This window comes from Lethenteron reissneri, chromosome 3 (genome assembly GCF_015708825.2).
Source record: "Lethenteron reissneri isolate LAM-NWPU_2019-01 chromosome 3, ASM1570882v1, whole genome shotgun sequence".
NCBI classification, from domain to species: Eukaryota; Metazoa; Chordata; class Hyperoartia; order Petromyzontiformes; family Petromyzontidae; genus Lethenteron; species Lethenteron reissneri.
Window position 1 is genome coordinate 6,224,705 of NC_083781.1, and position 17,329 is coordinate 6,242,033.

At 45.2% G+C, this 17,329-nt stretch overlaps 1 non-coding gene across 1 annotated transcript; it reads left to right on the plus strand.

Annotated features, from left to right (window-relative positions):
- The first annotated feature begins 15,804 nt into the window (after positions 1-15,804).
- Positions 15,805-15,876, plus strand: TRNAA-UGC (transfer RNA alanine (anticodon UGC)). The gene has a single exon. It is a non-coding gene; the product is annotated as a tRNA-Ala (tRNA).
- Positions 15,877-17,329: the final 1,453 nt, after the last annotated feature.

The following is a 17,329-nucleotide window of genomic DNA, read 5'->3' on the forward strand; positions in this document are numbered from 1 at the left end:
AGTGCTTCGGGCGGGCTCAGCACCACGTGACGTGCCGCCCCACGCAGCTTGCGCCGCGTGACACGGATCGCACGAATCCGCTGTCCAACCAAGTTCCTACCTGCCCACTCCGAAGGAACGTGTTTGCGGCAGACTCCAGTCGTAAAGATCGTGGCGCTTCACCTCTGCACTTTACGATGCATTGAAGAGGCAATTGAACGGCTCTGCCCGTAACCTGCTTCCAAAACGGAACAGCCACACAAAGTTCGCAACTAAGAAATCAACAACGTGCACTTGACGAGAGGATGGTGATGACTAATGGTGGAGCCATAATACAGGTTTTATTTAGATCGAGTAAAGATAAATGTGTCGATTAATTGCTCTTGTGGCAAATGCTATGTTGGGCAAACAGGACGGATGATCAGCACGAGACTAAAAGGACACCAAAGGCATATTAAACACTCCCAAATACAACTGTCGGCAGCGGCAGAACACGCGTGCCGACAAGAACACTCAGTTGATTTTGATAATATTGAAGTTCGGTGCAAAACTAGTTACTACTGGCCTAGAAAAATTAGATAATCTATCGAAATTTAGAGATGTAATAAAATAACCGTTCAGATAGCTACAGGCTTAGTGCTGCGTGGAAGCGAATAATCAAATAATACATTGTTTAAATGCATGCCTCTACTGGTCACCATACGTCATTGTGGATTACCTGTGAACAGACAATAACAGGAACTGCTAATTTGGTGCACACAAACAGGAGGAACAGGAGTTACATGAACAATGCGCATGCATAATGTATGTTGATTACCGTATGAATAACCAAACTGGTAGTGGATACCCATTATAATGTATATGTATTCATTAATCCCCCCCCTACTTCGCTCAAGAAGAGCTCACATGTGACGTCATCACATCTACCCCTCTATTTAAGGAACCAAACGGGAGGAGGATTTTTCCACAAATCTGGCTGCCGCCTGATGATGCCGGTTGTAATTACTGGCGAAATGTCGTGGTCAGATTGTAAATGTGGATTTTCTCTCCAACACACCGGTGTACTGCATTAGTAACGAATTGGCCACGTTCTGTTTACGTGTCAAACCTTACTAATTGGCTGTGTCGGGTGGTGGCGGGTTTAACGACACACATTTACGCGATCTAACAAAAAAAAACTCTATTATGGATGATATTGGTCACGAAAGCCTCCTACGTGTTAAAGGTGACGACAATGATGGCGGTGTCGTTCAATGACAGCAGTGTTACAACTGGGGGGGGGGGGGGATGCCAGGCACAGTGGTTGTGGATACCGGCAATCCAGATCTGGTGAATTATCTGGCCTCGGTGACTCCAGCGGTCATAATAATTATCATAATAATTTACCCTTCTAATGGCGCCTTTCACTCGGAGGTGTTTGTGGGTACCAGTAATCCAGAGCTGGTTGGAGTATCTGGCCTCGGTGACTCAGTGGTGATAATGATAATAATGTACACTTGTCATAGCGCCTTTCACCCGGAGGTCACAAGGCGTTGGACAAAACAACAACAGCCGCCATTCGCTACACTAAGTGTTGGTGACGTCACCAGGGCGCCTGTGCCCAGGTGCACATTGAGGCCACGTCAAGTGTCGAAGGTTCGCTGACAGAGGAGGTGCCATGGGTTGACCGACTGAGATGACTTGCAGATGCGCCTGCTGTGCCCCCTACCAGTGCAGGACCACACCTATAAAATCAAACACAAAAAACAAAGGATTTAGAAAAAACACCCTTAAAAATAAGTAGAGTGAGTAGCGCGCGGTCGAAAGGTTTAAGAGTTCAAATCCTGGTTGGGAGTTGACTCCGAGGTCGACAAAATTAGTCACACTTTGTGTTGGAAGTTAACAGCATTTGTCCGATAGAGAGACTGGTCCCCCGCCATACGAAAGTGGAATTTCCACCACTGTTTCAGGGCTGTCAACTGGAGATGACCACCGCTTGCCTCAAAGCTCACTTGAGTAGCAGGAGATCACGTTGGCATTTTTCAGTGGATGATGCACACATCATCTTGTACGAGCAAATCCAAACCCGCCACGCTGTGAGAATGCCTGTCTTGTCCGTATAGATCTGGAGTGCCAGGTCCTCGAATCTGCACTGGATTTTCTTTTGAGTACGCAAGTTTCTTCCCGAAAACAAACCACTCATTGTGGAATTGGCCCAAGGTTACAATATATACGCAACCTTTATGATTTTTGTTTTTATTCAGTGAATAAGCAAACGGCAACTCTTTGTATTCTGAACAGACATTTTTTAAAATGTAAATTCAATAAGACTGCGATTTGACAGCAAGCTTGTGTGCATATATGTGTATATGTGTGTGAGCCTCAGCCTCAAATGAGAACCTGGTTCGGTGTCTACACATCACCACCGGGAAGACAAAGGCGGTCGTGCGTGAAGTTGGCCACCCACCCCCTCGTGTGCTTTGCAGGCCTTCATAGGTGCTCGCTAACAGCACTGCCACAACAGTGTGTTCAGGATATATGGGGGTCTCTTTGTCTTTTGTGTGTGAGCGTTAATGTAGCGGTCAGCACGCTCCGCTACGAATCCGACAACACGAGTTCGATTCCCGCTCGGCCAAAACCAGCGGTGATTATCTAAACCGGTTCTGGGCCTCCCCTAGGTCGACTCAGCATCAAATGAGTACCTAGTGCGGTGTGTAAACATCGTTTCGTTACTCGGGAGAAAAAGGCGGCCAGGAGTGGTGCTGGCCACCCACCCCCTCGTGTGCTGTGCCAGCCTTCATTAGGTGCTCGCTAACAGCACTTGCCTCAACAGAACAATGAGGCTACACGGGGGATTTGTGTCTTGTGTGTGTGTCCATGCAACATTGACACGGCTAATGGGGCAAGTCGCTGTTGGCAGCGTCATAAATGCATTATTAATGACCACAGTCAATAGATGACTTGCGTTTATCATTTGTGCCATATATTATATTGGTTAAATTGTTTTTTCAATTGACTTAAAGCTTTGCTTTAATCGCCAGTTGGTGAATAGTAATTATCTTGTGTGGTCAGCAATTGTCACATAAAATATATTTAATGCATCTATAAATTTTGTATATGGCCAGGCGACATGGGAAAGTGTAAAGCCTGTTGAGGGTTGACAACGCGCCTCGCATCCCATCTGGGGTTGATAAAATTAGTACCACTTTGCAGGAGATGTTATAAAGATAGGCTCGCCACCACCATAGCAATGTCGAATTCCCTACACTGCCTTTGAATTCCCTCCACTGGCTTTGGACTGTAAACAGAGCAGGAAAACACTTTTACATTTTCGAACACTTTCTAATCAAGGTTGAATGCATTAACCCTGTCTATCCATCTTTAATGGGTGGGTGGTGGGGGGGGCATGGTAACACTTGCAAATATAATCCAAAATGAACAAAACTTTAGTAATACTCTATTGAAAACCAGCCAAATTTATTAAAGAGTTGACCAAAATTGGGCACAGAAACAGAGAAAAAACAACTATTTGCAAATAAAAATTTCCCCATCGGCTTCTGTATTGCTAATACTGGTAGGAACCTCCTGGTTACACCAGCCCACAGGGGACTATTGTGTCCGTCGTGCAGGGAGGGGCTGGGTGGGGAGGGAGGGGCTGGTTGGGTAGGGGCTGCTCACCCCGTGGTGCCCTTATAAAACTCAACGTTTAACCTACTCACGCCGGCTTGTGCCCGCCCTCACAGTCGGGCATATTTGCGGAATACACCACGCCGCCGTTGACCCTGCAGGCCATTGACCGAGCAACCCAACGTTCCTACCAGCTCCCTCCGCAGGAATGTGTTTAAATACGCCCGAAGACAAACACGTGTTGAAAATTGTTAAATGATACACGTGTATGCATTCGTTTTCTAACTCGTTTTACTACGATCTGCTGCCCACAGTGATCACATTGTGCCATTTCACCGGAGCAGTTTCTGGCTCTCTGGCCTCAAGACCTGGACCCAATGACCGGCAGATGTTCGCCATCCGTCGCTGAGTCTGTGCGAAACAGACTTAAAACGCGGTGCTGTTATTCCAAAGAGATTACGTGCTACGTGCGATCAGCGCGGCACATCTGTGACGGACTGGACTGGATAAGAGCGTGCGATAACAAATGTTCAGACTTACTTGCATAAATGTGGCATCAATATAAACGTTTGTGTATAATAATAAAACATTTCTGCTATTCTGCATTTCAAGGAACATCAGCATCGGTTTATCGGCAACCCTGATCAGAATAAACAGCCGAATATTATTTGTTGACAGAAACAAATACAAACACCAGTGATTCTATGAACCGGTTTTGGGTAACCGCCCTCCCCCCTTCTCCAACACGCACTGGCCATGGGTGGAAAAACCCCGATTTTTCCAGCGACAGGCATCGGGTTTTTTCTTTAATACAATTAAACCCGATTTCGGGGAATTAAAACCTGGTTTAATGAATACGAAACTCTGATAGGCTTAGGCTGCTTCCTCGTCGGTGCTGCTATCGTACTCGGGGCCGTCGGGCACGAGGTAGTCGTAGAATGCGGCGGGCAGGTTGGTCGTGATGAACACGATGAGCTTCTCCTCCACAATCGTGGGCGCCAGTGAGTTCCTTAGCTTGGAATGGATGAAGCCTATCGTTGAGAAGTTGGCAAAGTGCGGTTCTGCAATTAGAACCAATTAAACCGGATTTCTCCCAATCTCAGATTATCGGGTTTAATATAAAAAGACAATTAAACCCGATTGTAAAGAACCCGACTGTGCCACCCTTGGAACTGGCCAACAAAGTGAAGTACAGTGATCCCTCGCCACTTCGCGGTTTAAGTTTCGCGGCCTCAGTGCATCGCGGATTTTTCGAACTGATTTAAAGGCCTCATTATACCTGTGCAGTAACACCATCATCATCATCATTCATCATCACATTCATCGAACTGCACAGGTCTGTCATCGTCGTCATTGTCATCGTCGTCATTACTGGAGTCAAGTCTCAAGATACTACTGTCATTGGTGAGTGTAGAACACCATAATACGTATCGTATGAGAGAGAGTGAATGTATAATATTAAGGTTTTATAATTAAATAGATTTAAGTAAAATATATATAAAGCATAAATATACATATTTAATCATTCTGGTACCCACACACACATATACGGAAATTCCTAAGGGGGCCAATCCTACTTCGCGGATTTTCACCTATCACGAGGGGTTCCGGTCCCCATTAACCGCGATAAACGAGGGATCACTGTATGGTCAACAACTGACCGACACAGCGTGGAGAAGTGGGGGGCGGTGGATTGATAAAGGGCTGTAACATCACAAATACATACAGTACACGCTATAGCTGCCCGACATTATTTTTCGATATTAATAGTCTTCAAAAGAGACGTAGGGTGCAGGCTTTGATGGCCTAAAACAAACCATGCGCAAATGAGGACCTGTTACAGTGTTTAAGCAATGCCACTAGGGAGACAAAGGCGGCCGGGTGTGGTACTGGCCACCTACCCCCCTCGTGTGCCGTGCTAGCCTTCATTTAGGTGCTACTCGCTAACAGAACTTGGCCCAAAAAGGTCTGCGAAGGCTATACGGGGGATCTTTGCCTTCGTGCGTTTGCTTACTCGCCGTGGCAAAAAAAAATGTGCGTTTCATGTTGCAATTTGTATTGCATTGCACAATTCAGGAGCAGCAACCTTTTTAATGAAAATTTGAAAAGCAAGACACAGCCGTGCGGTAACAAGGTTTGTCCATATTGCATTGTTCCTTGGCAGGGGGGCACGGTTCATTTAATAGCCTCATGGAAGATGCATTTTTAAATCTCTGCAGAGCACCGCCAGTAATGTACAATAATGACACATTGTTACTCACCGCACCTTGGGGGGGAAAACACATTCGCAAAGATTTTTGGAAAGTTACTCATCTGTAGGATATCAGATGCTCAAGCAGACACAGTCCACTGTGAAAGATAATTGAACTGGGAGCTCCATTTCTCAACAAAACCCAGAGACAATATTCAAGAATAAATACGTTTAATATTAACAGCTTTTATGCTATGCCATCTGGATTGATGGAATCAACTTCCCCTGTACAATAAGCAGCCCCCCCCCCCCCCCCATCATTAACTGCCTTCAATTCCTATCTTAAAGCCTCACATCTTCTCTATCGCCCATTCTCTACCCTCGCCCCTCCACCCCTTCCCGTCCCTCCCCTCCCCTTTCGTGATCCCGAAGTACCCTCTATTGCGGTCACTCATTCCTCAATCCCTGCACTCCCCTGCCATCTAAAGCGTTCTATTCTGTCACCGTTTTTCTTTTTAAATCCTTTATATTAAGTTCGCTTGCTTGCTTGCGTGCTTGCTTGCTTGCTTACGACCGTGCAAATCTTTTGGTCGTTTTTTAACCCACTTCCCGTGATCCAATCGAGCTGACATTTTCCACACAGACTCGTTGTGCGTGACAATTAATTTTCGTGAAAAAAAAAAATGTCCAAAATTTTACACTGTTTAGGGATTTTTTTTTTATAATTCATTACCAATTGCTTAATACTAGCAGACAATCATCTGACCCATAGGTGGCAACCATCTCAAGCCAGAGGACGATAGGACTCTAGCCGCCACGCATATAAAGTATTTATAGTGAAAAACTTTGTTTTTACGGGTTATACTTGTTTACCATGTCAAGCACCTTGAGTCGAGGTGCTCTATAAATATAAACTCACATTAGATAGCTTGACAACCATTGGAATGGTGCAGTTTCCAATCCCAGTTGTGTGTGGTGGGGGGGGACTCAACCTAGGGAATCAAAACAAAATGGTGACTCTTGTGGATGAGGCTATTTTCCTGTTTCTTGAGTTCCCACGAGGTTAAATAAGAAATGTAATGCATCCCTGGGCTCTAACGGTGCTACACTTGTGATTGGCGTTAGTAAAGCCATTTGTGATCAGGACTTGAATTGTAATTTTTGCTAAGACTTAACTCGAAAAAGGAAATGCATTTGTGATTCTTGCTGTTATGATAAATGTCATTTTAAATGCCGCACGCAAGCTCCGCTCACGAGTGTCATCCATAATGTTATTTTTGGATTGCTCTCGAGATTATAATTTTGCAGAGTTGTTGTCGTGGTATAATAGTCAAGCACACTCGACTTACAATCCAGAGGTTGCGAGTTTCAACTCAATTTGCAGGTGCGGAAGTTAAAACAATCGTTCATACTCTTAGGTTTTTTCGGTAATAAAATAAATAATAGAAGAAATAATAGAAATAAAATAATAATAAATCACGACGTTTCGGAGGCAACACAAGCTTCCGTCTTCAGGTGGAACCGTCACAGCACGATTGCTGTGTCAAGTAAAGAGAAATCCCAAGAGACCCGACCTTGTATATATACTGGTTGAGGGGGGAGGAACCCGGATGAGCAGCTTCAAATCTAGAATTAAAACAACGGTGCCAGCTCCTTAAAGTTGACTCCCCTGCCGACTCTGTCCACTCAGTCGTATAAATAGGTTCACCACAATTAGTCGTGAGTTGTGGGGTAAATTTTGAGTAAGTCCCACGTCGTTCGAGACGTCTCGCCAGCGTGGAAGAGTAGGCAAAATTCGAGTCCCTCTAGTGGAGGCCATTTTACCAGCAGCGGCGGCGAGATGTTAACTACCTCGACTGGTATGCAGGTGGTCCTCCGGTTTTTCCCTCCACATTTAGACACATGCGTTTTAGAGTATTTGTTTGCAATACATTTCCACGTGATAAGTTACTTCGTTGAGAGATCATTTGTGGCCAGGTCACTTCTGACAAAACGCTTTATAGCTCAGTGGGCCTTACCTGCTAAAATAAAAATAGAATACATACATTTATTGTAAGGCAGCACTTTAACCCTTTGAATCCCTGTTTCACGGAATCAATTTTTTTTTGGTAACTTGGTAATATAAAAGTTCTGACTTATTACCGGGTTCTAAATTCTCATAGTTTTTTTTTTTAAACAGCACAAAGAGCATTCTTACAATGCCCCTAAATGAGGTAGACTTACATACGAACACACGATGTCAGAATGTTGTATCTGCCTCAGATACACGAGTATGTATTGCAGGAGTGTCACAGATGGGAGTTCAAACGAATTGATATTATTTCCTGTCAGACCACAATTTCCATTTTGGAAACATACTGGACGTGAAATGCGTGTGCTCGTCATTTATAATATTCAACATGTATTTCAGATGAAAACTAACAACTAAATCACGTGCACAAATATTAAAACGCATTTTACATGTTTCTTTGTTAAGCCAATATAAACCCTAACTATTATATTTACATGTACTCTGGAGTAAACAGACGAGAGAGTTTCAGTTTTATGAGCAAACAAACACAAAAACAGTTTCACATTGACATCTACCAGGCAAAAGTCTCTTGGAACATCGTTGTCCATCCGCACTCATTTTATTTGGCAACATTATTTAACATAAAAAACATATCTATTCATTGTCTTGGTGTTACCTCATTGGCAGTGTGTGCATAAGCACAAGTAACAGACAATTCAACACATTCGTTAATAACACTGTTGGTATGCTTTGGGTCTTTCGGTAAAGTCACGTAGATAGGTTCAAATAAAATAACAAAAACTACGACGTTTCGATCGCAGCACAAGCGGTTTACATCAGGAAAAGGGGGTTAGCTTCTAAAGGCAAAGTGTTTATAAAGGTTTGAAATGGGCGTAGCCCAAGTGTCAGCAGCATGGGCAGGGCAGCTGATGTTAATGTAGGTGGTGGTATTCGTACAGGGCGATGCCGGCTCTGGTGGTGGGTGTCCACCAATGAAAGGGCTGCCAAGTAATCATTGCACCCCGATTTACACAATCATACTGCTGACGGTGGAGGTTGCTGCTAAGTTGTGATGGTACTTCTTCTTGGTTCTTTCGGTAAAGTCACGTAGAATGGAAGTAAAAAAATAATAAAAATAAAACATAATAAAATAATTCTCGCGACGTTTTTATTATTTCCATTCTACGTGACTTTACCGAAAGAACCAAGAAGATGAATTCCTGCAGTTACGAAAGCTTTACATCGTGATGGTACTTGTAGAGGGCCACGATGGCACTGGTGGTGAACTTCCACTAATAAAAGGCTACTGCTAGTGGTGATGGTAGTAGTGGGCAGTGATGGTACCGGTGGTGGGCTTCCAACCAATTAAAGGGCTGCCAGGTCTAACATAGCAACCGAGTTATGACTTCTACAGGTTGATAACGTCCTTGCAGTGATTGCTGAGTTGGTACCCATTTTCTTGGTTGAAATTGTGTCTATGTCTATATACATATGGATGGCTTCATGAACGAATATTTGTTGATAGCCAGTGGGTTTGCAAAGTACCGTCGTTTTAGAGAAATTAATTTCGCGTGAGCCCACCGCATTAAAACAATGATCAGCCTCGGCCGAAGTATTGGTCTTACCGTGTTTCAGATCTGCCTTAAACACGTTGGTGGAAACCCACCACCAGCGCCGTCATCGCCCTCTACGGATACCATCACTGACATTAACATAACTGCCCCGCCCATGCTGCTGACACTTGGGTTACGCCCATTTCAAACCTTTATAAGCAGTTTTCATTTAGATGCTAACCCCCTTTTCCTGATGATATCCGCTTGTGTTGCGATCGAAACGCCATAAGTTTGTTATTTTTGTTGAACCTATCTACGTGACTTTACCATAAGACCAAAGAATATGAATTCCTGTGGTCACGAAAGCCTTAAGTCAACACTGCTGGTCCAAAAAGGAAAAAATATATAAATACAGTCGGTGATATTTTGGGGCAAAGGCCCCCTTAAACATAGCATCTTGAAGCCCTTGTGTGTCCCAGCAAACCTCTGCATTGGCATGAAGCTCCTGAACACGTCGGTGTCGTCACATGCGAGAATAGGATCGAATAGCATCCCTTCTCTGCTACGGAACAAGGCCATTGCCCAAAACGTTGCCATGGTGTTATTGACTAATAGTGCGGACGTCTTTTACCACTTAGAATTAGCATTTTTCTTTTCAGCATAAATCAGCCTCGAAGAGAACGCCTGTTTGTTTTGTTGAAATTTCCACCGAGCATGCCCAATTTGAGTCCGGGCGTAAGGCAGACGCGCCATTTTCCAAAGCCAAGAAAAGAAAACCTCCACAAATATTTACATATAAACCTCCTTGCTATTTTTAAACACGGCAATCGTTTCGTGGCGAACGGTGCTGTCATTGGAACGCACCTTCGCCTGACCCTTTATAGTCCGGCGCGTGCGAGCACTCGCGCACATAAACGCCGTATACCATACACCACTTTACGCACGAGCATACACGTGGGGGAGGAGATGGGGGGGGGGGGAACATCGTAATTGCAGCGGCAACATTTTGAGGTCAATTGTCTGTCTCGATCCAATTGCAAGCTCGTCGTGAGGCCGGCATGCAACGACGAGGCACATTAAATTAACAGCGGGATGACAGGAGTATATTGTCTCCAATTGAGCGGTGATTAAATGTACACATCAAACGCATCATCAGTGCAATTAGAGCCGATGCAATATTGCTGCATTACAATGGGCCACGGTGCAAAGCGGCCGCACTGCGTTGCGCGTTCAGCAAGCGCCGCTCCACAGAATCACTGCCTGTAATATCAGCCTATCACATATCTAAATATATACACACACACACATTTCTGTCAATAACACTGGGGCAATAAAAGGAGAAAAACATCATAGGTGACGTTCCGGGCAACGGCCCTTCTTCATGAGCAAATACGTTTGCAATGTGTTCGCTTTTCTTTCGTGATGTGTGCGCGCGTGCGCCACTCGCGACGCGGTATCACCAAAACAATTGGAAATTGTTTCCGTTGCAAGGCCGTGATCCCGTGATGAATGTTGGCGAATTTGTTCCCCATTTGTTCTGCGCTTTGCGGATCCGCCCCAAATGCAGCCCCTTATCTACCCGAACGTGGTGCGCCCAGTGGCTGTGCTACAAGGGGCCACGCCGCTGCGGTGTAAATGGATGAGCACGCCGAGCTTGCGATGTAGAGGTCACCGGTCTGGTTCGATATACCGGCGCCTCTGTCCACGCAGCGGTGTAAATGGGTTCGCGGCTTGTCGATCGCCAGGTTGCGTATGGTGGGGTGACGTGTGTCGGTGTGCTCGCTCCATGCCTCTTGTCAACGCGTTAGGCCAGCGTGGAAGAGTAGGACAAATACCCCCTGAGAAGGGACTCCCTGTCGTGAAGGTCCTTCCACCTGATCCACCCCTAGTGGACATCCGTGTTCATCGGATTCCACATGTCGAAATAAAGATTCGGATTCTGAAGTCATTGAAGGGGGAGATTTGTATCGTATAATAATTGGGCGGGGTGGAGCGGTGAAACAGCAGTTCGCGTGCTGCGCTATGAAACCGGCGACCTCGGTTCGATTCCCGGCCACAGGTAACATCAGTGGTAATTGATATAAACCATGGGTGAGGCCCACCGAGCTATATAGCTCTTTTTTCAGAAGCGACCTGGCCACAAATGATAGCTCAACGTAGTGGCTTATCATGTGAAAAGGTATAGCTGTCAAATACTCTAAATGCATGTTGATTCAAAATGTGGAGGGAAAAAACTGGAGGACCGGAGAAAAATCCATGCGACAACGGTGAAGAGAGACATGCAACCTCCAAATATGCAGGCGTCCAGGGTCGGGATCAAACCCTCACGTATACTACGCGAGGTAGTTAACAACTGATATTAGAACAAGCACGGCCCCACACGCCCTTCAACAACCCGCACTGAGGAGTGTGGTGGAGGCATGGTCAATTAAGCGCTCAACCAGCACGGCGTGAGCGGGGACTTCGTTTGTTGGTGGATGAGAATGGCTCAAATGTCATTTTATAGACTGCGGTATATATTGCGCCAAACAACATCGGGGTCTCTGTGTCTTCCGGAGGGTTGACTGTGGCTCATTCGGTGTCGCTCGTGAATTCAACGATGGAAATTCAACGACGTAAATTCAATGATGAAATTCAACGATGGAAATTATTTATTCCTTCCTCAGCGACCAATGTATTCACGGAACAACCACTGCCAAATGTTCACAAAAATTGAGATAATTTTACATGACCCCTCCCCCCAGAAGAAAGATGGACCTTCCGCAGATTTGAATTTGTAACCTTGTGATTGCAAGTCAAATGCGTTTTTCAAAGCGCCTCTCAGACAGACATTGCACGTCCCTTGTAAACCATCATTCCTCTTGGTGGTAGATTCCATTTTTTCACATAAGCTCTGGTGAATCACACTGCATCTTGTACAATTATTAGGGTTGGCAGCTCTAAGTTACAGAAACTATAAGGGTACACTAAACTATTTTTAGTTTTACTTGGGAAAATGCCCATTGAGTTATATATCTTTTTTTGAGAAGCGACCTGGCCACAAATGATAGCTAAACGAAATGGCTTATCACGTGGAAATGTGTATCAGCCAAATACTATAAATGCATGTTTCTATATGGAGGGAAAAACTGGAGGACCCGGAGGAAAATCCATGTGACCACAGGGAAAACATGAAAACTCCAAATAAAAAGGCGTCAGGGTCAGGATCGAACCCACGATTTCCTGTAAACCAGGCGAGGTAGTTAACATCTCGCCACATCTCAAAAAGAGAACAACGTCGTGAGAAAACCAGGACATGCAGTAACTCTTAACAGGTAGCTAAAGACCCCTAAAGAACCCAGGCTTTCCCACCCAAATAATGAGAGAGATGCAAAAGTATTGCGACGCCAGGCATAGCCGCTGAAGGCAGACACAGGCCTGCAGTGGGCTGTGCTTGTGCATCAATGTGCATGCATCAAGGATAAACCATCTTAGGTTTACTCTGAATTATTTCCATGCCGAGACGAGAGTAGAAAGCTGATTAAATGTGTCACCATCTGCAAAAAAATCTATCAATTTAATGGCACTCAAGAATGACAGAACATTTAATAAAATGAATCAAGGGAATAATTCAAATTCATTTCGCGTTGCTTGAAGGCACATCGTTTTATTAAAACTATCTCTAAATGTGATCACGTTGGCCTTTGGCTAAAGGGTGTAGTAGTGTGTATATTGTAAACACGGAGCACTGTACAATAAATAGTAGTTGTACAATTTTATTTAAATGATATTTCTTTGGGCCTCACTTCCCCTATTGTATTCCATGTTTACGAGATTAAGAATCCGTTCAGAAAACTCACAGTGCAGTGTGTCCCGTGCGTCGGAACACAGCCCGTGGAAAAGATGTTGAATATAACCTCTCTGGAAAAAGAAAGCCATTGAGTGGCTCTTATATGCTTTAACAATATATGTTGCAATTTATAATATACTTTGCAATGGGATTGCCACATGACAGAAAACACTATTTTTAATTCCCAAGAGCTAGACATTCTGTAAAATCAAGTAGAAAACCAAATTTAACGTTAAATAATTTTTTTGTGAGGTAATTGGTGAACCCAGACTGAAACCATCACACTCATTCGATTTGAAAATCCAGCTCTTGGGCCTTTGTTTCCATAAATATATGAGAAATTCATGTAAATGCATTGAGATTAACCTGTTATGTTGATTACCCCTAGTTTAAAATGGCCTGCCCATTCTCCATATACCCACTGTTCAACGCGTTGAATATCAGGCCACCTAAATTTAGTTTGATTAATATTTGTGATCATAGACCTCGTCCATGAATGTGACTTTTGGAAACCACTTACATTTTAAATGTATTTGTTATGCAGTCTTTAAGTGTACATTTTAAAGTTACGTCCGTCAATTATTTTTCTTCATTAACATGTTATGTCTGCATGTTGAACTTATTTCGCACCATACGTGGCCAACCGTGCTAATCGGAGGTGTCTTATAATCGTATACCATCAGCAAACAGCAAATGCTCCGCTATAGCGTCAAGCACATTTTCAAACATTTCTGCAACTCACATTTGCATTAATCGACCACAATTTCTGCACATTGTATTTGTCTGCTTATCAGCTTGGCTGACTGGTGAATGGAGCGTGGCCCCAGCTCACAATTGTTACTGTGACTAAGGACAAATACGGGGGGGGGGGGGGGGGGGATGGCACACAATGCAAACACCGCTTGAAGCTGCTGCTGCTGCTGCAATAAACAAGCTCCTTTCCAGTTCATAGTCACGGGTCTGCGCGAGAAGTAAAGGAAACGGCATTGTGCGTCTGGGGTGAGTGTGAACCACTGCTAATGCACCTCTGGGCTGCTGCTCATGCTGCTCCTGCAGCGGAATGAACTGTGCAGCAATTTTTGGAGTTGAACTCCGAGCGAGATCCCACCGATGCACGTTTTCAGCAAAGCCCATCGCTGCGTGGAGACTTTTCTAAAAAGCCGGTGGACACTGCGCGATCGATCAACCATACCTTCCCCGCCCCCCCCCCCCCCCCCCCGATATTACAAGCAAAAAAAAATATCTCAGTGGAACAACATAGTGAGCAAATGTACTCCCAGCGAGCGGAACGAACTGTGCTCGGGGCTCCATGTCAGACATCGTGCCGAACAACAATCGACACAACCCGAACAAAACACATCTCCCGTATACCACAGCGGTCTCGTGTAGCCCAGCTGCCCCGTGTAGCCCAGCTGCCCCGTATAGCCCAGCTGCCCCGTATAGCCCAGCTGCCCCGTATAGCCCAGCTGCCCCGTATAGCCCAGCTGCCCCGTATAGCCCAGCTGCCCCTTATAGCCCAACTGCCCCGTATAGCCCAACTGCCCCGTATAGCCCAGCTGCCCTGTGCAGCACACCTGCCCTGTATAGCATTCCGCTGTCAGCACCGCAGTTCCTATTCAAGTCACTGCCTTTGTCAAATGGCTCTTCAGCTCGGTCTCGTTCACTTAACATCAAGCGTGCGCAGCAATAATGCACGATCTTGCAGTACCCACGTGCAGAGGTCTACCCGTACAAGAATTCCCTAGTGCCGGCGACATGAAACATTGTAAGAGGTAATGATGTAAAATGGTTATTAAAATCAACTGTTTGGCATACTCCTCTGGGAAGTCATGAAAAGAGAAATCAATTTTGTATACATAGAAAAATATGACCGTCGATTTTGTTTGATCAATTTTAACTGTCGTGGCATACAATGATGGCAAGAATAATACTTTCATTTATATAGCATCATTCATGCTAATAGCATGAGGCCCAAATCCCAAATACAGCCACTGCGAAGCGAAATGAAAATGAATAAACAAATTTAGAAATGGCACCAAAAGTAAAAAGCGCAAACAAATAAAAAGTTATCACAACAAAGAATAATACTAATGCAGAGTAATTTGCAGGCCTCTGTCAATCTACTGCTGGATGACAGACTCTCTAAACTAGAACTATTCTAAGTTTACCAGGAAATGCTCACACTGAGCTATATAGCTCTTTTACAGGAAGGAACAATATGTTCCACACTGCCCACCAGGGTTTTTTTGTCTGACTGTCTGTCGTGCATAAATATATATATAATATAAACAGCTCTTTGATTGGTGGAGACCTACTGCCGGGTACGGAGAGGGGCCTAAGGAAGGTGGGAGTCAGGAAAAGGGCCTGAGGGGGCAGAGGAGGGGCCTAAGGGGGGGGGGGGGTCAGGGGAGGGGCCTAAGGATATGGAGGGCAGGGGAAGGGCCTAAGGGAAGGGGGGTCAGGGGAGGGGCCGAAGGATATGGGGGGGGGGGGTCAGGGGAGGGGCCTAAGGGAGGGGGGGTCAGCAGAGGGGCCTGAGGGAGGGGGGGTCAGGGGAGGGGCCGAAGGAAGGGGGGGGTAAGGGGAGGGGCCGATAGTTAAGGGGGCTGACTACCTGGCTGGCTGCCAGCGTGGTGGGGATGTAGCTCAGTGGGAGAGCGCACGCTTTGCATGTGTGAGGCCCTGGGTTCAATCCCCGGCATCTCCATGTTGGAAGCTTTTATTTAATTACTTTTTCCAACAAAGGTTGAATTCCAAAATCAATTGGCTGTGTCAATGTCCCTGTAATAGGGGTGCACATGAATTCTCGTAAATATTACCCTATATGAACGATACCTTCGGATGAATTTGTGTTGAGTTCAGGAACTTGCTATTTGTATAACTGGCGATGCACACAGTGATCAAATGGTTTACTTAAACTTTTGGAGATGAAAACAAGCGCTTAAAAGATTCCAAAACACTTTTTTTTAATTTCCGAATTAAATATTTCCAAGAATAAATAAATTGGGAAAGCATTATAGGATCCATCCACATGTGTTCTTGTTATTTCTTTTTGTTTCAAAGAAATACGTTTTGCTTGGACTCTGTGCAGACTCGATGTGGCCAGGGCCCAGGGCCAACAGGAGAGTGAGTGGGTTGACGAGGGAGAGGAAGAAGCTGATGACGAAGCTTCACCCCGTATCGAGGTGGAACTTCGCCCTGGTAGAACCGGAATGGGGATGTAACTCAGTGGTAGAGCGCACGCTTCGCATGTGTGAGGCCCCTGGTTCAATCTCCACCAAATGACATTTTGCCAGTGGCCAATTTTACTCAAAGGAATATGCGTGGCCTGCACAAAACGTCTGCTTGTTTTCATTCATTACGGTTGCTGAGCACAGATCTAGATACCCAACATGTCATAAGGACAGCAATGAACAGCACTACAATCAAGGTTGTAGTCGATAAGAGTTTACATATTTATTTATATAGGAACAACAGTTCCACACTGCCCACCAGGAATTATTTGTCTGTCGTGCATAGTCCCTCCCAATAAACATGTAGTACGCTCCAGGATTGGTTGAAGTGCGTCACGTGACCGCGAGCTTTCTGTCGTGCACGAATGCGCTGTCCAACCAAGTTCCTCTGTGCCCACTCCGAAGGAACGTGTTCCAGAAGCGACCTGGCCACAAATAATAACCAGATCAAGTGCCTTATGTGGAAATGTACAGCAGCCAAATACTCTAAACGCCCGTTTATAAATTTGGAGAGAAAAACTGGAGGGCCCAGAGAAAAGTCCACGCGACCACATGGAGAGAGAGAGACACCGCAAACTCCAAATATACAGCAGGCGTCAAGGTCAGGATCGAACCCACGACATCCTCCATACCAGGCGAGGTAGTTAACATCTCGCCACCGTGGCCGGTTGTGGAGGGTGTTTTGACCGTGCTGAATTGCGCGGGGATGGTGCAGACACTCTCCACTGACGTTGAACCCTGGCCAGGAATAATCAAACTCGGGTCACCGGGTTTATTAATTGAAAGATAATAACTTTCATTTTACGCAATTTCATTAATTTTCTCCCAATTATTTCAATTTGAAAAATACAGAAATTGTTACACTCCCCCCCCCTCCACCCGTGTAAATGCCAAATAACGATTTGATAGTTTGCGTACGGCACCGAC